General features: G+C 45.4%; 1 protein-coding gene across 4 annotated transcripts in view; it reads right to left on the bottom strand.

Moving 5' to 3' along the window:
• Positions 1-23,378, bottom strand: part of PCBP4 (poly(rC) binding protein 4) — a 263,525-nt gene extending 240,147 nt beyond the window's left edge. For 2 of the 4 annotated variants that reach the window (XM_069644020.1, XM_069644025.1), the window contains exon 1: positions 23,231-23,378. The gene's annotated coding sequence lies outside the window, so the exon portion shown is untranslated. Of the gene's footprint in view, positions 1-16,000; positions 16,025-22,912; positions 23,036-23,230 lie in introns of those variants that run through there. The other 2 variants (XM_069644022.1, XM_069644023.1) reach the window with 2 other exon arrangements.
• Positions 23,379-25,651: the final 2,273 nt, after the last annotated feature.

Raw genomic sequence — 25,651 nt, 5'->3', positions numbered from 1 at the left:
AGATCACCCCAGTTTTGTAGGAGTCAAGCAGCAGTGTGTCATCCAAAGATGGATAGCAGAATGGCAGTCAGAGATGCAGGAAGATGGCCGAGGTTAATAAGAAAACGTGCATGTCATTGGAAATAGATTATATGAGAAGCCAAAGGAGGAGATGTGTTTGTCAAGGGACAAGGTGAGAGAGTGAATAGGAGGGAACTAAGGACAAATCCACCAGGTTCTCCAACAGGAATGGGAGTGGAAGATGTTTCCATCAGGCTTAAGGCAAAGGGCCCTTTAAACAAGATTGACATGGGGCACAAAGGGGGTGGGTTTTGGAAGTGTGTCTTATGGTAAGTGGAGTTTGATAGTGTTCATGAATGCGACAATGGCAAACTTTGGGGGAAATGTTTTAATTTGATTAATTTATGAAAATTGGAGTTGTGCGTTTGGTGGTCTAATTGTTTTGCCTGGCTTTGTCACCTCTTCAAGTTTTGCTCCCATTAGTTTCACTTCTGACCATAAAACCTGAAAATAATGGTGGAAATATATACCCTAATTGTAAATGCATTAAATACAATTTCGTTCAGCTTATCAAGATCACAGTTCTGATTCTAAGAGAAAATTGATGAAGATTGGTCTAACGATGAACCCCAGATTGGTTCAAGACTGGTTCAAGGGACTGAACACAGTGACAGAGCCAATGTCAACATAGCGGAGTTTGGGGGATTCTCCCGGAGAGACCTTTTGCAAAAGATGGATAAAATGGTGCATTTTTACAGCACATTGTTTTGTATTAATAGCAGTACAAAGGAGCATTTCACAATACATTTTCAGGATGCCTCTGCCTAAAACCATGCCAGAAATGCCACTGTAAAGCACATGTTCATGATGTCTGTGCCCACACTATGACTTGGCATTGGCACTGTAAAACATACTTTCATGTTCCCTGTTACCACAATATATGCCAGCACCACTGCAGTGCATGTTCATAATTCCTTTGTCCACATTACAGAAGCCAGTATTGCCACTGTAAACAGCTTTTACGATTCCTGTAGCCACAATATATGGCGGTATTGCCATTGTAAAATACTCTCATTATGCCCGTTCCCATAATTTAGGTAAGCATTGACACATTGATATTGCAAGGCAAAAAACAGACCAATCTAAACCTCACAATCAATCAAGCATATTGTGGGCCACCTAAAATAGTAACTAAGTTCAAGAAAACACCCTACAAAGAACAGATGGCACAGTTGGGGCATTATTGAAAGAGGTGTCACACTAGATCCAGGCATGCATAATTCTTAACCACAAGTGATATGATATTCTATGAATAAGTGACAGAAAATGGCAACAGCATAGGGACATTCATCAGTCATGTAGAAGCGCATTATAAAGGACTAATCATATATCATATCATACAAACGTTGTCACACATTCAATCTGAATTGCATTCGTGTTATTTCTCCAGGTGGGGAGGGACATCATCTTTTTCAGTAAGTAGGTCTGGGGGAAATGGCAATGGGTCTATAAATGTCCCTTTCACTTACTAGCCTCCACCTATGTCCTAAACGTGTTAACCTGGACTAACTTTGTTTCTTTCCGTAACTATTTGTGTACAGTGCTTCTGTATAAACACTGATCAGTGAATTCACGTGGCATCATACACAGGCCTGCTTTGTTATTACCTGAACCCTAGGGGCACACGTTGTTTCAATTCCCTGCATCATAAGATCTCCAGGGAGATAGCTAAAGAGATGACCACTTGTAAAAGTCTGGCTGGGGGTGGGGAGCTTCCTGGAAGGTGCTAGGTGGTCTTGTGGGATCCTTACATGGCACTCCCGAACTCTGTATTCTTCCTTCCGTCAACACGCTATTAGGTTGCTGAATCGGACCATGTCCTTAAGGCACCTGTTTTTCAAGCTGGCTACACACAAACAAACTCTTTCTGTGATATTGGCATCAAAGGTTTCAGTCACGTTGCGGGAAAGGAAGATAGGAGCACGGGACCCGATTGGTTCTCGTCCAACCTGGTCTATGTGCAAATCCACCTATGGTTTCCGAAGATGAAGTAGGATTGGCCAAGGTGAGAGAGATGCATGCGAGACGAGAGGTTGATGCTGTTGATTTCAGCAAAGAGATTGTCAGAGTGGTCAGGAAAGGTTGCCATTATTACGAGGGAATAATGTTGTGCGCACCATATTGATGACAGGTGGGGTGGCAGTGAACTGGGCGCAATGTTGCAAATCTTTATGTCTAGAGGGCAGTTAATTATGGACGGGATATGTTACTTTTAGTGTTACAGTTATTAGAATTTATACATAGTAGATCTTCACTCACATACAAAGATACAACATTAAAACTGCAAATGCAACAAGAACACAATCTAGACAACAGGGTGCTTTGTAAAAAACATGGTAGTGGGGTCTCTCTTGCAAAATGCATGTTGACTTTTAAACTGACTTTCCCAGGTTTTCAGATGGCAGAACATTTTTAAAACAGTAATTTTAATCTCTGTGGTTAGCTGCTGCACATGAATTTTAAGTAGCGGGGACATTCGTTGACAGAAAGAAGAATGAGTCATCTAGTAAGAAGGTCAGCTTACAAACAGGACAAGGTTTATGATTTAACAGTCCCGTAAGGCAACAGATAATATTATCTCAATCATTGTATTGACGTTGCTAGAGGGGGTTGGTCATTTGTTTGGGCTGCTAATACAAATGAGGCCAGAGGCCACGGTATCCAGTAGTTAATTGTTTTTACAGGTCATCAGAGGATGTATGTCCTGGAGTTGTGGTTGCATAAATTAGTAGGTCTTCAGAAGCACTAGGAGTCTGGGGTAGTTGAGATCACAATCAGTAGTTCAAAGAAGATCCTGTTTATTTAGGCCTTCCTCTATTTGCTAAAATATGTGTACCATGTGCAATCACACTTAAAGTTAAAGGCCTTAGGACAGTTATAGCTTGTAATGAATTAGGTTTTGAATACCAATGTTTAACCATGTACTGGTGTCATTGCCTATTACGGACAAATTCCAAGAAGATATGTATTCTGAATATGATCTGAAGATGATTATCAAGAAAAGACTGGCCAATGAAAATCAAAGAATTGGGAAAATATGGCATTTATTTGAAGAGGTTTTTGTCCAATCAAATTTGCGGTTGGATTGTAATAGAGTATCTGCAAGTTTTTTAATTGTTTCAAAAAGGTATATAAGAGGTCAACTGATGTGGTTTGTTGAGACTTGTGTTTGTTTGGTCCTGCAACACCATCTAACTGTTCCCTGTAGATTTGTACAATAAACATGCTTTATGTACAACTGTGTACTCGCTTCTTAAGTGGTGGGCCTGTTTTGGTTGAGGTGATTAAAGGCCCATCTGCATACGATCAGGGAGGCTGCACATAGCTAGGGGACTTGGTGAGCAGTAGACAGGAGGCTAGAGAAGTGACTGAGCGATGTTTCTTTGGAGTGATGGCTGTGGAAACCAGAATCATTGAGTCTGTGCATTACCAGGTAGGCGGTAATGTGCTTGCACACCACTTACTTCAACAATTTGGAACAGCAGGGTAGAAGAGAGAGTCAGGGTGATAGGCAGGGTTGTTGTGGTGGCTGCACATTTTTTCAAGCCATGTCTGATGGTACAAAGCAGGCTCAGATGAACCTGGGAGGCATGGAAAAGTTGAAAAGTGGGGGACGTAAAATCAGGTAAGAGGTTACAGTTCTATGATACATTTTAAAGTAGATGGGCCAGGAAAACATGGTACATAGGTCAGGATAGCATTATTGATGCTTATTTGGCATACCTCATAACTTCTTCACAGCGCTTGTATCGTCTTTTCAAGGTGGACGGCCCAATGCTCAGGGGAGTGTTTGCAGGCAACGGCCTTGTCCTTAGTTCAGTTACTCTCCGGCACTTCCCACCTGGGAAGCTTGCCGGCAGAACGTAGCAGGGCATGCTGTGTGCTGGCTGATTACCGGTTCTGGAGCTGCTGGACGGGTCCTCTGAGTCCAGTATGTCCCTCTGTTACCTGCAAGATGTTTAGGGAAGGGATCTTGCTTCCCTCTTGGAACACCTGGCCTTCCTTCACTGGCAGAAGATGTAAGGTAGACTTTACCTTCAGCCGGGGTCCAAATGAGTCCTTCTTCTTACTCCTTTCGAAGTTGTAGGATAATCTGTCAAGTGAGGGTTTCAGCCCTCTCTTAAAGCCAAATGGGCCCCAGTGATTGGTGCAGGCTAAGGCCACCTTAATGAACCAATCCTGTGTCCCCACCAACAATCTTCTGTTATGCATGAGGTCAGGTCAAGAGTGCTCTGCAACAGGACAGACAAGGGGGGACAACATATACCTAAGTCCCACCTATCTCCCTGTCTGCTGTAGATCAAAGTGTCTCTCTGGTTAACTGAGTCCACTGTGACTCTTGATTAAAGCACCGGTCTCCCTTGAAGTATGTGGCAGGAGCAGACTTCCTGTCTCCCCCAAATCATATATTTCTCCTATGTGAAAGGGGCCAAGTCTGCAGGGGTTTGCCTATGGTAAATAGTGGACCCAGACATGCATTTCACTGCCTTTCATACAGAGGGGCGGGAAGTAGCTTCAAGTTGAAACATTGTATACCAAAGGGGTGTTAGCACTGCCTTCCTGTTTTCTGTTCGGCAACCAAGCCTCTCCTTCAGGCTTGCCTCAGTTATCTCTCATTAGTATGGACTGCCACCAGCCGAATTACAATAGGAAAGTAGACCCAGAGAGTCTTTGATATTGAAATTAGGCTGCCTATGGCTGGAGGAAGATGTGCCTTCCCACTTCTTGAGATACTGTGATGTACCCGTGGCTGTCACAGTCCAGCTGAATTTGACAGGGGAAAATGGTGCCTGTAGGCTGTGTCTTCCCAGAGTACACGTGACTATGCTTTCTGTGCAGAAAGAGATGAAATGTGTGAGGAATGGCCAAACACATTTCTCTGGGGTTGATCTCCCATCATTCATTTTCATTTATTAAAAAATCAAAAGGCCCAGGTGAGCGTACTCTCCCCGTGCGGATGGTCGAATTCCTCACAACCACCTTATTGCTAATCCTGGTAGGAACTGAAACTACATAAGAAGAATCTAATGAAATCTGAAAACGAGGTGGGACTGGAAAAGACAATATTCTCCTAGAATATGTGCTGTATGGTAGAAAATGTGAGGATCTAAATAGGGAACGGAGATTGAGGCAGGAATAGTTGAAGGGTCTGCAATTGGCATAGCCCTATGTGTCACAGTTGACCTTTCAACAGGAAAGGCAAATGTGCAAGGGCAAATGCAATCCCTGTATGAAGCCTTTCCAAAAGAAGGTTAACTACATCACAAAACTGAAAATATTCTGAAAGTCTCTCTCCTCTACCCAGATATGTGGGCTACAAGAAAACTGCAAGAGCTGGCACATCAAGATGTGAAGGCAGCCATGTTGTTCATTCTTGTAGGCTTCCACCCAAGTACTACAAAGGAAATGATCCAGGCATGAAAAGCAAAACAGTAATGACTAAAAGAGGACTATGTTCAGCAAGAGTCTAAAATAGACAAAATGTAAGGACCGCGGTAGGTTTCCAAGGGTACTAAGCTAAAACCACAAGACAGCGTGGGGGAATCTGCTCCAGCAGGAAGAAAAAGACCAATCTATGCTGCCTGAGGAGAGCCTCTTCTTTGCAGCTGCGCGTGTCCTTTCTGCACACCATGCTACTCCCCAAGGGTGTTGTTAGGATGAGTTATCCAGCAGCACCTGTACAGCACTCGACAGTACTGGGAGGACTTTGCTATTTTTTCAATTGCTTGTATACATTGCATTGTGTTGTAAGTTCCACTACCCCTCCTCACCCTGTACCTGTTTTTGCACAACTGCAATTATTTAACCTCCTTGCATTACTTTTGTCTCTGTGTATGTCCTGCCACCCTGGTTACCATTCCCCAATAACCTGTAGCAGGAGATTTAAATGGTTTCCATTGTAAAGCTTTATGCAACAGATCCAGAACGGAATGGAAGTGTTGATAAACTCACGCATTCATTCATGCTCCGTCTCTCTGCTACAGAGTAACATGTCTCCTGCGAAGATACCAGTCTGCCCATTATTTGACGGTTTAAGTGTTAATGAGTGATTACTAGCATGCGCTGCAGCTGCGCCAGGGCCCAGAATTGAACCGAGCCCGGGAAATCTGTAAGGGGAAACCAAGCATGCACAGATCACCAGCTCAAAGGTATGCCCTGCATTCATAAAAGAATGACTGTCTATCGGAACGGTCACCATGGCATCTATCCTAAACACTCCACATTATATAGTTCCCCTAATCCAAGGTACTGTGGAAGCCCATTGAGATGTACACATCCTGTGCCTCCAAGGTACAGAGGATTCAGAGATTCACGTGAGGCCTTATGAAGTCCTCTCCAGGAGAACAAGAACAAAAAGGTGGGCATTTTGGTGAAAGTAAGGGAGTCCGCAGAGACAGGGGGTCATAGGGGGTTTACGTCTATGTATCGCAAATCTGGTGGAACCACTGCACGAGGAAACTTTGTGTCGGTCTTAGTTGTGCCAGTGTATGCTGGCATATTGTGTGGCCTGCCGTTCAACCGTAGCCCTAGAAATATGTATCCCCGGGTAGACGTAAATGCACTGGCGCCTTTATAGGGGGAGGGGGTGGTTCTTATTCGATTGCTCACCGATTGACTAATTGCTTTGACAAGGGTAGAAGCAACGGTGTGGCCACCAGCCACCATCATGAGGTACACGAACATACAAAACCTCTCCGATATACCTATTATTGACCTCCCGTCTAGTTCCAGATTCCTCGCCCATGGCCCACTGACCTCATGCCGATTCCCTTGACACGTACACGTGTGTTCTAAGAGAGTCCCCTGCCTTGAGGACAATTCCTAGCCCCGCCCCTAGAGATCCCTCATGCCTGAAGCCGGTGCACTTCCGCACAATGCATCCTGCCCTCACATACATTCTTGTTGCCTTCATATAACTTCCTACTACATATACTTTATGGTTCACTTAGGTTCTCTAATAGACTCCGGGCTCTCGGGTGCATTCCTATCCTTTCATACTAGCTACTGGCCCCTCGGGAAAGCTGCTACTCCCTCGCAAAGATGTCTGCGCCCTCATACCGATTCTCCCACCTCATGCTGATCCTTTCACCCCACATGACACTAACATAATAATAATAATAATAATAATAATCAGAGCGCTGAAATAACAGAAGACATTACTATCCCACAGAGTGGTACCCAATTTATCGACCTCGGAAGGATAAAAGGTTGAGATGACCCTGCCGGGATTCGAACCTACCACAGCAGGCTGTGCACAGATAACAGGGGCGAGCACTTAGCTCACTGTGCTACCTGACCCGCTACATGCCTCTAGTCCCTTCACACGAATCCTGCCACTCACGCAGCTCCATGCCACTCACATACATTCTCCTCCCTCAGAAAGCTTGCTAATCTTCTAAAGGGAACCCATCAGCCTCTGTAGTAGTGGCCTTGTTTGCGTGATTTTCTTCTGGGTCGTATACAAGGCTTGTAACTATCTGGTGACATGACATCACTCTCAAGATACACTCATGTTCCCTCTTCATCTGCTGGGTACCTCCGGAAGATGAGCTTACCCGTCTGGAAGTGGCAACAGCTTTATTGGGGCTCTCGGCTTTGGTTATTCCTCTCCTTGTCATGGCTACTCTTGGTGTATGCTAGATGACGCTTGAGGAACAAGATTACTGAAGGGGTTTAAGCATATGGGCAGATCAATTCCATTGTCATTCTCACACCCCAGCTAGGGCATTTGTCATGGCTGTTGAGATGAGCGGTAAAGGCTGTGCATTGGTCTGGTTACAGGTTCTAGCTTTCCTGATAATCCAACGGGTGATTTGCATCACAATCTTATGCCAAGAACTGGCTTTGTTTGTACAGGCCGTGCGCGGACGTCCAGTAGAACAGGCTTGGCCTAGTTCCTCTGCCCATTCTCTTTGGTTGAAGAACCAAATTTGGAAATCCGGAAGTGTCAGCACCACTTGGACGCCCACCAACACCTGCACCCTCTTCTTAGATGCCATAATAAAGAATGGGTAGAAAGCGTAGGTTATTAGGCAAGGAATGATCTCCATTAGAATTCTCCCATTTTTCTAAGTAATTTAAACAAATACAAAATGGAAAACATGACTGGCTGATTTATAAATGTAGGCCGTCCCCCTTTCTTACTACCATAGGAGATGCAGCGTTCTGATCTAGCCTATTGTTAATTTGACAGTAAACTAGTATTGAGGGTCCCCCATCCCGGATACAGGACTGCATAGCCTTACCAAAAGGTTGGATAAAGATGTATGAGCTGGGTTTCATTTTGAGACTGGTCAGGAATGTCAGAGCCTTCCTCTGGACCTGGCTGACCAGTATGTTTGTGACCATGGACATCTGTTCTGAACCAGAAGGTCAACGACCTACTCCTGCAAGCCAGATAGACACCATAACTGAAATATGGATATCTCCGAACGGACTCCCTCTGTGGGATGGGAGAGAGGGTATTATGCCAAACCTGGGCTTTAGGCCCAAATGTGGGTTTGCCTGCCTACTGCCCTGTGGATGTACCCATCATATCTGCACAGTACATTTACCTCCTGCAATTTTCTCCACCACTGGTCAGTGCTGCCTTACTCTTATTTCTGACGGAGAATTCCATGTGTAGGAATGTCCACGATCTAAGGTGTATTTAAACAACAGAGAAGAAGCTTAGAGGGGATTTTTCTTTTACGTAAAATGTCATTTTTGAGGGGCAATGATCTCAAGAAGTAAAACAAGCGCCGATACATGGGTTATATATATTAACATTTCCAACTACCAGCCTTCATGTGCCCAAGGTCCCCTTTCAGGATGCTTTTTGGGGCTCTGAAATCTTTCCACTCCTTATCAGACTTACCAGACATCTAGCCTGCCCAATTCCCTGGACTCTAGGTTCTTCCATGGGGACCTGCTTCATTGATTCCCCACATCCCAAGGCACTGCACACGGTGGCCAACCCACATAGGTGGTGTCACTCCCCCCTTTCTACATTTAGCCTGAGTCATGTTACATGGATGCATTGTATCTCATGCAGCAACCTCAAACTGTCCTGCTTTTCCACTGCTAAGGGGGAAAAGGTGTTATAGGTATAGGAACACTGTTAAGTTTGACTTTCATTTTCACACTTAAGCTTAATTAAAGTTCCTCCTGTAGTTGTTGAACTGTATTATACCTCACAATCTCATTCGAAGGGAAGCTTTACTGTTAACTTACTACCTAAAGGAGTCAATAGTTCCTTTGAAGACCTGTTGTTGCCCCTCTTTGTCAGACTAACAGTGTTAGCATTAGCCCTCCCAAGCCCATACCTGGCGCTGCCCATGACTAACACCCACATGAACTGATGTTAGTCTTGAAATAGCACTCACCTGAACCTAGACCACCACTCACATTGATATGTGTCCACAAGCTGTAGACAGGTAGCTGCCCCCTTGCATTTATTTCTACCCTTAACACACATGCCTGCTCCTTACGCAGCTCCCTAGACCTCAGGGATGCCAGCTTGATGACTCCCCTTGCTGATCTCTCCTACTCATCCATGAACCTTCACAGAGAGCCCTGCACCTGCCACACACTCCTGACCACTCACCGAGGTTTAATCTTTCTCTCAGATCCCTGCCCTGCGACCCTACACATAGCCTATATATATCGAGTAAATATAGAAAAGGGACTGAAAATATTTGAGGAAGAGATCAAACAGCGAAAACAACGTAAATTTCTCTGTGATAAAGAGGACTATGAAAAGGGCCGAGTCCTCACATTTGCTAAAAGATTTGATACTTTACAGAGAACTTTTCCAACAACAACATCTCAGGCTGAAAAAGCAGCATCAAGCATACCATCTTCCTCAGAGGTAGATTCCACGGAAAGTGAAAATGAACAGCCCCAAAGAAAATTAAATTTTTTAGAAGAAATGAGACTCTTAGGGATGGATGGCAGGGGCGGAACCAACAAAAAGACAAGAGGACAAGGTTGGAGAAAGTCAACAAAGTCGCGAGGCACAAGAAAACGAGGAGGATCAATCGCTTCAGATACGCTCTGCGACAAAGAATTGATGATGACACAAAATACATCAACAGATATGTCAATTGTAAATTTAACATCACCTACTTTCTCGTCAGAAGAACAACAGGTGCTTAGACTTGGATTAAACTTTTGCCCTTCAACGTCATATAACTACGGTGAAACAAGAATAGATTTTGACAAATATATGCGTAAGATCCGCCTCAAAAAATTCTTTGCTGTCAATCCACCCAAAACTAAAGATGAGGAGCCCCGATCGGGATACACTCCCCTGATAATTGAAGATATGAATGCTTTACGAGATCTCGGTCATCTAGAAACCGAGTGGCAAGATGATGAAGACATAAGCGACCCTCAGTGGGAACTTATGAACATTAGCACTGACTGGCCTAGTAAGAGCAACTTGAGACTTAAATCACGTTTCAATCCCATGTTCAATCCTGGTGGCAACATAGAGGCTTTTCAAGATCTGGTGATAACTGACCTCAAAAAGATAAGGAAAACTAAAACCAACATTTCTAAAAATAATTTAACTCGACAAGAGATCCTTTCAAGCATAAAAAAATGTGATGATTACATCATCAAACCCTCTGACAAAGGTACCAACATTGTGATTATGAATAGGTCTGATTACATCACTGAGGCCAATAGACAACTGAGGGATCAGAAATGCTATAAATTGCTTGACAAGGATCCAACATTAGAAATGAATAATCAACTTTTTGAGCTGCTGATGAAATGGAAGGAAAAAGGTCTTTTGGAGGAAGACATGTGTAAATATTTGCATCCCAGATTTCAAATGATGCCCACAATTTACTTCTTGCCAAAAGTCCACAAAAGCAAAACCAGACCTACGGGGAGACCCATAGTGACTTTATGTGGGGCACTACTCAAAAATGTGTCTAAACTAGTAGATGAGACATTGATAAAATTTGTCACAAGCTTGCCGTCATATTTACAAGACACAAAGGATTTCCTAAATAAAATTGACGGCATACCTTGGGAAAGGACATATCTACTAGCCACATTAGATGTTGTCTCCCTGTACACTTCGATCAGACACACAGATGGATTAAAGTCCTGTGAGCATTTCCTAAACACCAGATCGTTGAATTATCTTGAACATGGTAAGATGATTTTAGAAATGATCAATCTCTGCTTAACTAATAACAGCTTTTTATTTGACACCAAGTTTTACACCCAATTGCAAGGTACAGCCATGGGGACTACGTTTGCTCCCTCATATGCAAATCTAATGATGGGACGGTGGGAAGAATCTGTAGTATGGGTTCCCTCCAACAGTCACTTAACAGACAAGGTGGTCATGTGGCTGCGTTACATAGATGATTTATTTGTACTATGGGATGGACCCGCAAACGAATGGTTGGAGTTTGTGAAGTTACTTAATATAAACAAATACAATCTTAAGTTCACCGAGAGTCACAGTAAGACCACCGTTGTCTATTTGGACATACTTGTCAATGTGGTCAATGACAGTTTGGTGACTGAATTGTATAGAAAACCAACTAGCTCCAACACACCATTGCATGCTAAGAGCAACCACCCCACCTCATTAAAATTGAGCATTCCCTATGGTGAATTTATCCGCATCAGACGGAATTGCTCGCAATTGGAAACTTATGAAAGGGAGTGTAGACTCATGGCACAAAGATTCCAACAAAGAGGTTACCCAAAAAAAGTGTTGGAGAGAGCCTTTCATAAAGTACGGCAAATGGATCGCAAGACTTTGCTAATGCCCAAGGCTCATATTGCAAATGAAACAGAAGAACAAGAGACACGTCTCATTTTGACATACAGCAAAGCCTCTAAGAACATTCGCCAAATAATACACAAACATTGGCATATACTAAGGCAGGACGAGCACCTGGGACGTACCTTAGGGCCTAACATCAACATTACTTATAGGCGCTCAGCCTCTTTGAAAGATAATCTGGTATCAAGCTATATGAGCCCTAGAACAGTACCTGTGACTTTAAGCTGGTTAAGTACTGCCCAGAGGGTTTCCAAAGATGTACCAAATGTAAGGCTTGTAAATTTGCTAAAAACATCAAACAATATCAACATCCTGTTCTGAACAATAATGTGATCATAAAATCTAGAATCACTTGCGAAACAGAGTACGTTGTGTATGTCCTTACCTGCCCGTGCGATAAGTGGTATGTAGGGAGTACGATCGGCAAGTTAAAACTAAGAATTTTGCAACACATTAGAACAATTAAAAATGTCGATCCAACATACCCAATGGCCCTACATTTCCAAGAAAAGCACGGAGGAAAACTCAAAGGTTTTAGATACTTTGGAATATATGCTATCCAAAAAACAGCAAGGGGGGAAACCGAGAACTCCTCTTGCGACAAATGGAAACCAGATATATCTTGGACTATGAGACAAAGAAACCCCAAGGCCACAAACTAGATGAAGAATTATACACATTCCTAGGAACTTAATAGGTCTAAAAAGTAATGAAAGTAAAACATTGATCTGCCAAAGACGATCCCAGACCGTGGCATGTTAAGTTGGGTTCCAGTTACCTCTAACATTATGTGCACTTAAGACCTTCCTCTTTGTTTATAATATATTGTATTTATAGGATTGCGTCAACCAACATTGTAAATGTATTTGATTGTTTTTGGCTTTTGGTCTGTTTCAAGCATGGGTGTTATGTTTTCTCACAATTGTAATGATTTGAGGGTCTATTTATTTTTTTCTTCTGCCATTTCGAGATTCACTAGAACTCTAGACCTCTCTTGTCTTTTAGCTTTTATTTTTTCACTTCTTTTTCTTGTAAGGGCAACCAACGGATATTCTTTGTTGAAGTATCAATGTAACACAATGGAACAACAGTGATATGCACATTTTTTTAATTTCTTTAATTTCAATCTGTCTCTTATTCCCATTGGTTTATTATTGATCTTAGGGTCATCTATATCGTTTGGTGCTGTTTTGAAAGTGAGGTTTTATTAAGTATAGGCAATTGCCCAAATAATCTGGTAAAACTGTTCTTAACTCATGCCTTTTACAAATGATTCAAGTGTAAAATACATCTGTTTTTAAGAATGCACTAAGCACTTTATCACGTTTCGACATAGGATCTTGTCATGCTGCTAAATGCACTAGGCACTTTATAAACTGCAAAATTAATTTTTAGGTTATCAAATGCACATAGCACTTTAACAACATTTGTTGTACTTGGAAAATTTTGCATAGCTCGTGAATACCAGTTCATGTGTTTGTACGGGTTAAATTAAGTACACTTGAATCAAACAAATGAGTGCACTACGCACTGTATTTTAGATATTGCATGTAATTATTCATTCATTCATTTTTACCAGAACTTACCTTACATAAAGCGGGCTTTTTTTCAACAATAACCATTTGCCCTGGGTTAGCCGAGCATGTCCATATAAGCATGTTTTGTTTCTCTTTGCTACTGAGCTTTATTAGTTACAACACGCTTTAACCCATTCCAAGATGGCGTACTTCTTCAAGAGACAAGAAAAGAAAGTGTGCACGACTCTCTACACAGAAGTCATAGAGTTGATGACTGTATAAATAGTCCTTCCATTGTGTTTGTTGCCTTAAACGTGAACAAGCGGTCTGTTACCGCGAAACGCGTCGTTATTCGTGTTTGTTTTTCCCGTCCTGGACATTTTATGAATTAAAGTATTGATTTTTGGCTGACATTACCTGGTTTCCTGCCTCAGTGTTTTGCTGTGACTATTGCAAGCAAGACTGTTTCCTGGAGTGCCTTCCACCTTTCCTGGACCTTGGTGCAGGGTTTTCTATATATATATATATATATATATATATATATATATATATATATATATATATATATATATATATATATATATATATATATATATATATAGTGCCTCGAAACACATTGCGTATAGGCGCATTATAAATACTCAATGAATAAATATAATAAATCACTGTTGCCTTAGGGTTCTGCAATGTATCCCTCCAGATGGTTTAACTACAACTCCCATGATCCCTCACAATTGGGTAAGCTGGCTAGGACTGATGGGAGCCAAAGGTTACAGAGCCCTGTAACAGTCGGTCGCCCCCTCTCCTTCAAGCAGACCTCTGCCTAGCACTTAGGTTCATACCCCTCACACACATGATTGTTTCTTATTCGGATCACAGCCCCAGCACATCCTTGCACATCAGACCGACCTCTGACCGTCACATAGATCAGTCACATCACTGCCCCTCAAACAGACAGCTCCCCATAACAAGATCCCTCACAAGTTCACCCCCCTTACGCTACACCCAGATCATGCCACGCCCTTATTTTCCTTCACATACAAAAAATGCCATTTACAATCTCGAGGCCCTGGAAAATAAACAGATGGCAAAGCTAGAACAACAAATCTTCTGAATAGAGGTGAATTGTTCTCTGGCTGTGAGCTCCAAAACATGAACCCATGTAGGAATGGTTTCTGACAACGAGGCCTGGCACGCAGACACCAGCTGCGCGGCCGCGCTGAGCTGCTTCTAGATGTGGCCTCAGTTTAGCAGGGCTCCACCCTGAGACTATAAGCCATGAACTTCAAAGAGTTGCTCATACACACTTGGCCCATGCCCAGGAATTCTCTGTACTATAAACAGGCACACGTGATGGCACCACGTGGCACATCTATGTGTGTGCGTATGCCTGGCACAGAGGCTGTAAGGAAAGTAAATTATGCCCAGGGAGGACCATGCATGTGGGTGGAAGCGCGGTGGGTGCGTAGGAACGTGAATTAGGCGCAGTGGTTCCTGATACTTACCGAGTAATCCCTTGAGTAACATAGCCGGTCAGCCAGGCTTTCCTGGACTGCCAGAGCGCTCGTGCCATCCGGGTATTCGTTATGAGGGCGTGTAATAGAACAGTGCGCAACTAGTACACGGAGTACCACACGGATGCACTGAGTGGTATATAGTTGCATCACCTAGCACACACAAATGCTCCCTCCCTCCCCCAACTGTACAGAATGCTACACATTCAACTGTGCTAAGCCACACTCACAATTTGCCAAGTGGCACACACTGGCATAGACTCTCCTGATGGAGGGCGGCCGATGCTGCTTGCGGGCCGCACTCCATTAGGAAAGTCTTTGTGTCTCACGGGCCGGACAAAATGGTATGGCTGGCCGCAACTGGCCTGCGGGCCGTATGTTGTGCACCCATGGCATAGAGCAACAGGCAGTGGAACGCAAATGCAATTAAGACAGTGGCTGGCTCGTGACTGCCCTCAGTCCAACACAACTGTAAAGAGCGCAATAATTTCACAGAATGCCCCACAGACTTGGGTGCCAGATAACTGCACCAAGTAGCATACCCACAGCCGGCAACGAGTGGCACAAAACTATGCTGCGTGATAGATAATTGTGCTGAGTAGCACACACTTTGCAGAAGAGCACACAGGTGCAGTGCAGTGAGTGCCGTAGCACTGCACTAAGTAGCACATAAAAATGCATTCAGTTGCCCACAACTTCGCCAACCTTCTCGTCCAAGCAAGTGCACAACTTGCTCGATGTCACACAGCAGCACAGAATAACACACAATTGTACGAATAGCACATGTACCCTATAACTGCCCAGGGTGGCACACATACGCCTCAAAGTAGCAGACTAGTATGCCCTGGGTGGAAGAAGATTGCACCAAAAAGCACATTCTCCAGCGCTGGCACTTAAACTCTACCGAGTGGCACACAACTGCACAGAGTGACACACAATTGTACTGAGCAGAGAATGAAACAGCGCTGCGTGATGCGTCTACAGTTGGCCTGTACTGTGCCAACGTTTCTGGTGCTCGACCACAGCGGGAGGAGGAGGGCACTAAGCTGATTACAGGCTCCGGGCTCCCGATGCCCCCGCGCAGCTGGTGCATGGCATTGCTCTGAGCTGCTTACCTCCTCTCAGCTCTTAATCAGCACTGCTTCTGGACGCCCTCCTCCGACTCCCTCTGAGTCCAAGTGCACACAAGCCCAGCATCCTTTTAACCCTTTAGGCGCAATGATGTAATGCCCAAGCATGCACATTACCAAAATATCAGACCAGATTACATAACGCGATTTAATTGCCACCTTGAAGATAACATTTTAAAGTCCCTCCAACCCTAAACATTTCGAACCTAATTCAAACAGGTTTGCATGGGACAAAAATGGAAGAAGTCAGTAAGCATGCCAGATTTCCCCCCATTGCCTGATACCGGATTCACAAAGCCTAAAGCTGGGGCAGATGTGGAGACGCCCTTGAGCAAATCTTCCAGACACACAGGGAAGGCAATATACAACATGAAATTCACAACAATCCTTGAAATGCAACACGAACTCTTAAAGTATATCGTATGCACAGCTCTCGCAGGAACTTGCAAGCACACATCAGAGGGCGCTTTACCTGGCTGTATCCCAGGGTTTGTCTTGAATACTTAGCATGGTTTTCCTGAGGGAGCATCCAGGATGTTAAGAGCCAATGGGATGGCATCTGAGCATTATGCCCTAAGCTTGCGATTGGCGGATCTCATAGCCCTTTCTAAGGAAAGCCCATTAAATCAACCAATTGCTGAAGATCTCGGACGATCCCATAGGATCATAAAGCGCTAGATCACTAGTGCTTTGTGATCCCAATGGGAAGCATTGTCTTGAATTTAAGAGCACTCTGTATACTTAGTATGTAATCCCAGTCCTTGTTTGGCACTGGACTCTGGTGGTGGTGGCCTGCTTTACTAAAATGTCCTGCCTGGTGCTTCACACACATTTTGCGAGACCGCATTACCATCGAAGATCTCACTGTCTGCGTCCTGTACAGCGGGGATCTACAAACCTTGGCTCTCCACATTAAGTTTGAGACTGAGGCACGAGCAGGAAAAAGGATCTCACTGTCCAGAGATCTACAACTTCTGGCTCTCCACACTAAGACCAAGGCACGAGCAGTGAAAAGGAATACCCTGTTAATACATCTTGGAGGAATCATGGGAGATGGCATTACAACCACCTGCAGTGGCCATCAATCCATTGCATGCAGCACTGTCTGAGGCTTCCAGCTCAAGGCCAGGCCCCGTGTCAGGTGAGCTGGATGATTGCAGCACTGAGTCTAGCAATAGAGAGCAATTAGATCATCTGCATGTGGTTATTGAGGCTGCTTCAAAATCGTTTCTGCCCCAAGAGTGCAGGCCTCTTAATTTAAGGTCTAAAAAAGCATGACGCTCGGTCACATCCCACAGACTCTAGAACGTGCACCTGTCCCAGAACAGCCCTCACTCTGCACCGATTGTACATTCTCAAGCCTCACTAATTGAGGCTATCCCTCAGTGTGCAGTGATCTACCCTTCCCAGACCCTAAACTGCAGGGCTAACCCTGAGCATGCACAGAAAAGAATCTCAAGCCGTATCCAGCAGACCTGGCCCTCGCTATACATCCATCCGATAGCAAGAACACTGTGCATGACACCTGGTATCATCTCAATACTACATTGAAGGTATGAGAGACGTTATGCAATCAACCGTATCAAAGATATCCTCGAATTGGTGCGGTAGACATGAGCTTGCAGACACCACTGGGTATAGAACAACTATAAGTAAAGTCTGACCGAAGAGAAGCGATGCCACAAAAGAGAGAAGACACGTGGGTGGACTAAACCTTGACGTATGGATGTTCAAAGAATGAAGATATAACTGAAACAAGGAAGTAAACATATATGCAAATATGAAGAAAACCATATACATGCAGAAGGTAAGTGAGAAGAGATGCAGTAGATGTATATATATAGAAATGCAAGGTAGACAGGATGACATAGAAACTTGCTTATGAAGGGAATGTAACACAAGTAAAGCAGCCATGTTGAGAAAATGGACATCGGAATTGTATAATAGTAAGCAAGAAATCTCAAGGGGAGAGACCAAGGCTGTAGAGATGACAGGTGCAAAAATACAGATTTTTGTAAGAACAAAGGGCATTTGCTTGGCTCAGGAACAAGGATGCTGCAGAAGGAAGAAACTGTAAGGTATAAAAGAGATCAAACGGCATAAGCTATATACGCAGGATATATTTCTCTTAGATTAAGTAAAGGAGTGAATAATTGTGAGTGCCAAGTATTGAAGAATCAAAGATGCGGAAAGTACATGCAGTACAGAGCGACCAAGTCTCCAGAGGCAAAGATGAGTAATAGAACCCAATATAATCGAATCAAATAGCACTGAATAGAACGACAGAATGGACAAAATCATGGCCTATTCACACGTGGTGTAAGACCAGAAGACAAAGCCTATTCATAAAGCTCCAGATGAAGATAGCAATGTACCTTCGCTCCCTTTAAAGTCCTGAGGAAGAAAACAGCCAGCAAGGTCAACAGAGAAAAGCCTTGGCTTAGGGCCTAAATGATGAGAGATGGTAGGCTAATTAGCTAAAAAGAGCAGTTGTCTGACATTGTTCCCTTGCACCTGGGTTTCGTTGCTAACGTATAGCTGACACGCTCCAGGTGGTATTGCACATTTTCCTACACCTCGGTGTGCACAGAACAAACATTAACAAATCAAAGGCAGCAGGGTTAGCCCCCAGTGTGCACAGATCTAGCTTTCTCAGGCCATAGGCGGGATGGATAGCCCTTATGGTGCATAGATCCCAAATGATCAGGACATAACGGCAGGTTAATACTCAATATCCCCCTAACATTAGACAGCATGGCTAGCCCTCAATGGGCATTGGCCTAACATGATCGGGCCATCAATATTCTCCTATCTAACATTTGCAGAAATTAGCCAGTATAGCTAGCCCTCAGAATGCGAATATTCAACTTTCTCAGGCCTTGGACAGCATAGCCAGCCTTCAGTATGAACAGAACAAACAATCCCAGGCCTTAAGCAGCAGAGCTAGCCCTCAACAGGCATTAATTTAACATTCTGTAGAACTAAGTAGTGGGGCTAGTCTCGAATGTGCACTGTCTAAGCATTAGGCAGCATGGCTGACCCCAAGTATGCACATAGCGAACAATCCCAGGTCTCAGGCAGCAGCAGGGTTAGCCTTCTGTCGGCATCAAGTTAACCATCTCAAGCCTTACGCCACATGATAGACCTCACATATCGATCTGACATTACAAGGAGGTAGATAGCTGGGCAAGCTGTTAGTAGGCACATATGTAACTTTCCTACAGGCATTAGGTAGCATGGCTAACACTCTGTAGGCACAGAATGAAGAACAGATTTTAGAACACTAGGAACATTGGATTGCCGCACTGGTCGGTTCTTTAGTATACGTATTGCTGCCAGTTAGTAGGTTCCCATGGGACAGTGCTGAATTGTACCAAGTTTTGAAAGGTAGGGTTGTAGCAGGAATCAATTGGTATTGGCACTTGGTCTTGTGTTTAAGAAGATCCTTTTTGGTTCTTTGGCAGATTCTAGAAAAGGAAGGAATAGTTTTGTTTGTGTGTAGCTCGTCAGTTTGATATCCAACAGATCAACCAATTAAAGCTGTACAAGGGACAACCATCATACTTACCAAGTGAACTTGACTATTCATATTGCCTTGACAAAGACCCTTGTGGGGTCGAAACACATGCAATAAAATCAGCTATGGGACCCACCCACAAACAAGACTATTCCTTCCTTTTTCTAAAATCTGACAAAGAACCAAAAAAGTTTTTCATAACCACGATACGAAGCACTGGTTCCAATTGATTCCCATTACAACCCTAAAGAACGAAGAACCTCAGACCTGAAGTAGCAGGGCCAGCACTCACTGTGCATCAAATACGCTAGTTCTCAGTTTCTACAGTTCTGACTTTCGAATGCTTTAGGCAGAATGACCAGCACTCTGTCTGCACCAATCTAATATCCTCAAGTTTTAGGGCTAGACCTCTGCACAGATGCAAAAAGCTCTGTCTTTAGTCCGCATGACTAGTCCTCATTGGTCTACCATGATCAGGCCTCGGGCAGAGGAACGAGCCGCCAGTTAGCACAAATGAGACGCGTTCCGTCCTCAGGCTTCAGTCTAGCCTTCATTACGCACATGCATCAATAATATTCAGGCGGATTGCAGCAGGCACAGTCCCTCAGATCAACCAGATTCATCACCTACAAATTCACCCAAACCTCACACCCATCTCAAGTGGACCATGGCAGCTTCCACACACATAGTGACTCATGGATCAGGACACGCGGCCTAAAACTAAACCCATTGGAAACCAATTGTATGATATGCTGCACCAAAACGACCCACCATACCGCAGCTGCTTGGCCTGAAGGAAAGGGAACTTGCCCCCAATAGCAACAGTCAAAAACGCTGGATTCCTTCTGGACAGGCCCCTTAAACCCGAACCCCAAGTCAAAGCCCTAGTAAGGAGCCGATTCCTTCAGACGCTTCCAGAGCATCGTGGCATGCCTGACACTGCGAGATAGAGCCCACACAGTCATCACCCTAAGTGCTCTGTAGGCTGGAGTGTGGCAATAGACTCTTGGTGGGATTCACACCAGGTGAATCGCAGGATCCAAATCAAAGCAATCTGTACCCCCGGTTGCACATCAGAGCCCTAGAAGCCACCAAGGAGGAATTCATCCACTGCACCCCACCCCTGCCAGGTCACCCCACTCCATAGCAGTACCAAGCTCGTTCTCATTCCTGTAAAACCCTGCATCTCCATGATCAGGCGACGTCACACGGAGTAAGGTCACCTGGGCGGGTGCAAAAAACCTATCAATGCCTGGCTGCCACTATAACACAACAGGCGAACTAGCACAGCAGCTGCTAAAGAACAGGGGTGCAATGTGGGGAGGATAGCTCAGCTGCAACGTGCTCACCTTGCAAGCAAGACGACACGGAGCAACACGGGTTCGATCCCCGGGTCCGCGCTTAGAAACCTCTGGGTATTAAGCATGTTACAAATAACATATCATATCATAGGCAGGGGTCCAAGCCCCCCTTCTCAGTCCTGAAAGTATTGCTTCACGAAGGGGTGATGAGGTCAACTGGGGGGCACACTTAGTTTCTACATAGGGCACAAATCAATACAAAACCCCAGGAACAGTTTTAAAACAAATACATCTATTGCAACATAATTCCCTTTTTAAATAATACATTATTTTCACTTTGTTCCTTTAACATTTTTTATTTTTTATTTTTTTTTGTTCCACATTACTTTCAATGTACAGGCTGTTATTTCTACATCTTCATTTTCGGTCTGAGTTATTATTCCCAGGATATTATAACAAGAAGCATCTTACAGTGCGCAGAAATCGTGCATTCCATAGGCCTTGGGCATCAAGGACCACTTATAAATGCACTGACGCTACATGCTCGGGCCTTGGCAGCATCGATGCACGATAGATAGACAGCAGGGCTATCTCTCAGACGCTTCTATCAGGGCCTGGCTACAGACCAGCCACCCCTCAGGTTCCACGCATGGTATTCGCGCGTGCCTTGGCAAGCATGGCCATACATCCTACTGGAGCACTCCCATTTTCTGCAGGACCTGCAGAGTCCACATATCCCATATCCTCGAGCCTTGAACATCATGACTACTCATCAGATGGCACCAATGGTACGTTTATAAGGATCAGAGTCATCCTTCAAGTTCCAAATATATCCTATTATGGGCTCTGGGATAGCGGAAGTATCCCTCTGATGATATAGCTCCTGCAGTTTTGCATATGGGAGCTACCCTCCCCTGCCCCCTGGCCCCCCCTGTGCCAGACAGCTCGGATTCGCAGGCATTAAACGGCAGTGCATGCATCCTAGACTGCTGTGGCCTGCACTCTCAAGTCTCAAATAACAATATTGATCTAAGCTTTGGCACTGAACAGAAATGATGATGAGACAGAAAGGAGAGGGGAAGAAGGAAAAAGAAAAAAGAAAAGGAAGGTTGAATGGAGAGGGAGGAAGAAAGAAAAGGGGAAAGAAGGGTGAGGAGAGGAACGAAAGAAGAAAGGAGGTATAGTGGAAATGAAGGAAAGGCAATGGAAATTGTAAAGGGAGGGAGGAAGGAAGAGGGAATGGATGACTCGAGGCTGGAAGGAGAGAATGATGAAGGGAGGATGAACAGAGGGAAGAATGAAGGAAGAAATGAAGGGGGAAAGGAAGGAAAAGAGGGTGAAGGGAGGTAGGAAGGAATGAAGCACGGAGGAAAGAGGAAGAAAGGAAGGAGTGTGATGAAGGGAGGCAGGAAAGATGTGGAAGGACGAAAGGAGGGAGTAAGGAATGAGGCCGGAATGAATGGAGCAAGGAAGGAAGGATGAAGGATGGGGGAGGAGCAAGGAAAGGGAGAAGGAAGGATGACGTGTGGCAAGAAGGACAGGGAAGGGTGAAGGAAGAGGGGAAGGATGACGGGAGGAAGGCAGGCAGGGCGCATGGATGAGGGATAGAAGGGAGGAGGGAAAGATGAAGGGGAAGAAGGAGAGTAAGGACGAATAGAGAAGGTAGAACAATGGTCGGGGTAAGGGAGGACGTGGAAGGCCTGGTAAAAGGTGAGAGGGGACTGAATGACATGGGAAAGGGGCATTAGCACGAGGTGGGATGGGAGATACGGGGAAGGGACTGTCGGGGTGGTGTGTTAAACTCAAACGGGAGTGCGTGCATGTTGAACGGGGAGCCGGGAGGGTAGGCGAGAAAGGAGCACCGGGAACTTGCAGCGAGTTGGTACATACAGCACGTCATAGGGAGAGAAGTTTGCAGGACGTGAGAGACTCTACATAATGCACAGAAAGAGAAGAGAGATGTGGCCAGCGTTCTGCGTGTGGTGCTCACGGGGCGCCACCACACCTACGGCGCCGCGGTTAGCGAGCCTCGCGTGATCCTGTGAGCTGCTGGGGTTACCGGGAAACTTCATCAATTACCTGGGGATACTCTATCTGCTGAGGGAACACGCACTTAGGCTCGGACGCACTCGCCTTCCCCACACACTGCACGCTAGACACCTGCCAGGACAGCTACTCCACGAGCACTGGCAGGGGCCCACACCCCACCCTGGCATGCAGTGCGCGGGCGCCGACAACCACCCCCTCCGCTTCCACCTCCCTGGCCGGCCCCCCACAGCTCCCACCGCCCACGGGCACCGGTCCCTCTTAGCCCTGGCGTCCCACACCCTAGTGCGCCAGCTGCCCTTCTTACCCTCCCCCCGTTCCCTCCCTGCACCGCGGACCCGCTGCCCTTACCTTCCTTGCCGTCCCCCGGTGTGGGCTCTGCCTTCTAGTTGCACGCTGTCACTGGGAGAGAACAAGTGTGCGCGTGTGTGTGTGACATCAGCCGAGAACAATGAGATGCCAGAGAGAGGAGGCTGAGGGAGACCCCCTCCAGCCAGCCCCTCCCGTCGGCTCTGATTACAGAGGACCCATAAGAGTCTCTCTGGTGCACCCTGGGTAAGGCCATCTGCCAAGGACAGGAGCACACTGTCCCTCTCCTCCTGGGCTGAGCACGGGCGGTCCGGGCACGGGTGCTTTCCGGGCCACATGAAGAGGGGTGCATCTCACACCAAAGGCCTGCAAGGGACCCCTCGCAAGGAGCGTCCGGCACAGAGGAAAGACGTGGTTCTGCTGCCAGCACCTGCCTGTGCGTGTGGTGAGACACTAGTGCCGACACGCTCTCTCCAGCTCCACCTGAGCCGTGCGAGGCACGCATGCTGGATGTCTTGCACCTGTGTGTGTGTGACTGGGGGAAGCTTGCACGCCGCTGTCCGTCCTGCACCCCCATGCTGCATCCACTCAGTGTGTGATGGGCTGAACAAACTGCGCCAAATGCGAGGAAGCTTGCACCTCGTCTGGACATTTTGCACTAATGCAAGTGCATCTTCACTGATTATGCACCCATGTGAGGGGAACCTTCGCTGATTCTAGACATTGCGCACACACGCGAGGAAGCTTGCACTGCTGATCTAGACCAATGTGAAGGAATCGTCACTGTTTCTGGGCATTCACCACATATGGGAGGAAGTTTGCACTGTTTTGGGACATTGCAATGATGTGAGGGATTGATCACTATTTCGGGCATTCAGCACACATATATATATGGAAGCTTGCACTTGTGCTTCTTGTACTTCCTTCAACTCTCGCTTCCTAAATATCTTCCTTCTCGAGCTCTTCGCTCATCAGCCTCCAACTCCCTCAAAGTAAGTCGCTTCTCCAAGCAACGAGTTGGTGGTAGATCTCAGTCTTCGACTGGGGCCTCCCTCTGGAACAGCCTCCCTGCCTCCCTTAAACTTGGGGAGAACCATCTCCAGTTCCGGAAGCACCTCAAAACCTTTCTCTTTGCTTCTGCTTTCTCTCCTCCTCTCCCCTGCTGAACTCCTGGCTGAAACTGCACTGGTTACCTGGCCACCCTCTGATCTCGGGCCCAGGTCCACTCCCTCGCCAGTTGCACACCTGCACTGCCTCCCTGGCTACCCCCGCACTCGGTGACTGTTTTCTGTTTCCCTGCAGTCCCCCACCAGCACATGACACCTGAGGTCTACACTTACCCTTGCGCTTGCCACCAGCTGGCCGTACTTCTCTTACTATTATTTGTTCTATTTCTCCCATGTACTGCACTGTCCCCGCCCACTCCCACCTCGCACTTTTCCCCTTCCCCCCACCCCTGCACTTGCACGTGCGCAATCTGAATGACACCTGGCCTAGTATGATCGTTGTCTATGTCTTCCCTCTGTCCCACCACCCCTTTTTGCGTCACGCCTTGAAACACTTGTGTACAGGCGCGTTATAAATGCCATATCATATCATTTCATACTCACCAGTTTATCATATCAGGAACAGGAACACCTTCCTTTCACACCTCTGCCTCTCTGCCTCTCTCAAAGCTTGCATCAAATTGATCTCTGAGACACAAACAGAGAAAAGAAGCAGAACTCCAACTGGACCACGGAACCCGGATGCAACCCAAAACTGGACCAATACATTGTTTCAGACATAGAGCAACATCTGCCATACTTGACAAACACATTAAACAGTCTTATAACCTGACACCCACAGAAAGGAATGCTAAATAGTCAGGAAACAACAGAGTATTACAATCAAACAAGCAGACACAGGAGGAGCTGTTGTCAAAAGGAACACCAGTGACTATATGCAGGAAGTCCACAAGCAACATTCCCAAACAAGATATTAGAACCTGGTGAAGGCGGGGTGTGGGGGTTGGTGGCTGTTTTGTTTTGTATTTCAATTTGTAATAAACGGGAAACCATAATATGCGATCCTTATCCTTTAATCATCATACTCATAACTGACTCTTCCACATTCCATATTCCCCCAAGACATTCCCCAAATTCCACTACTGACATACTACTATTCCATACTATAATACCCATCAACAACACAACACAACAACCCCCCTTACTTATCATTTAACTTATTACTATGCAAGAAATACTTAACTTCATCAACAGCATGTATGGTATTATATAACTCTGTACTTACAGATTGTTGAATTGACATCTACATTTGCTCAATTAAACAATCTGGTTTACGCACCACTCTAGAAGGACAATTTTTCATATATATGCTTCTTGAATCAGGTTCACCACTACATCTTAACTCATCAGGATGTGATACATCAACTACAGGACCCAAACCACCACAACCTCCACC

This window comes from Ambystoma mexicanum, chromosome 2p (assembly GCF_040938575.1).
Source record: "Ambystoma mexicanum isolate Mex_15411 chromosome 2p, UKY_AmexF1_1, whole genome shotgun sequence".
NCBI classification, from domain to species: domain Eukaryota; kingdom Metazoa; phylum Chordata; class Amphibia; order Caudata; family Ambystomatidae; genus Ambystoma; species Ambystoma mexicanum.
This window is presented reverse-complemented; position numbering and strand designations above follow the sequence as displayed.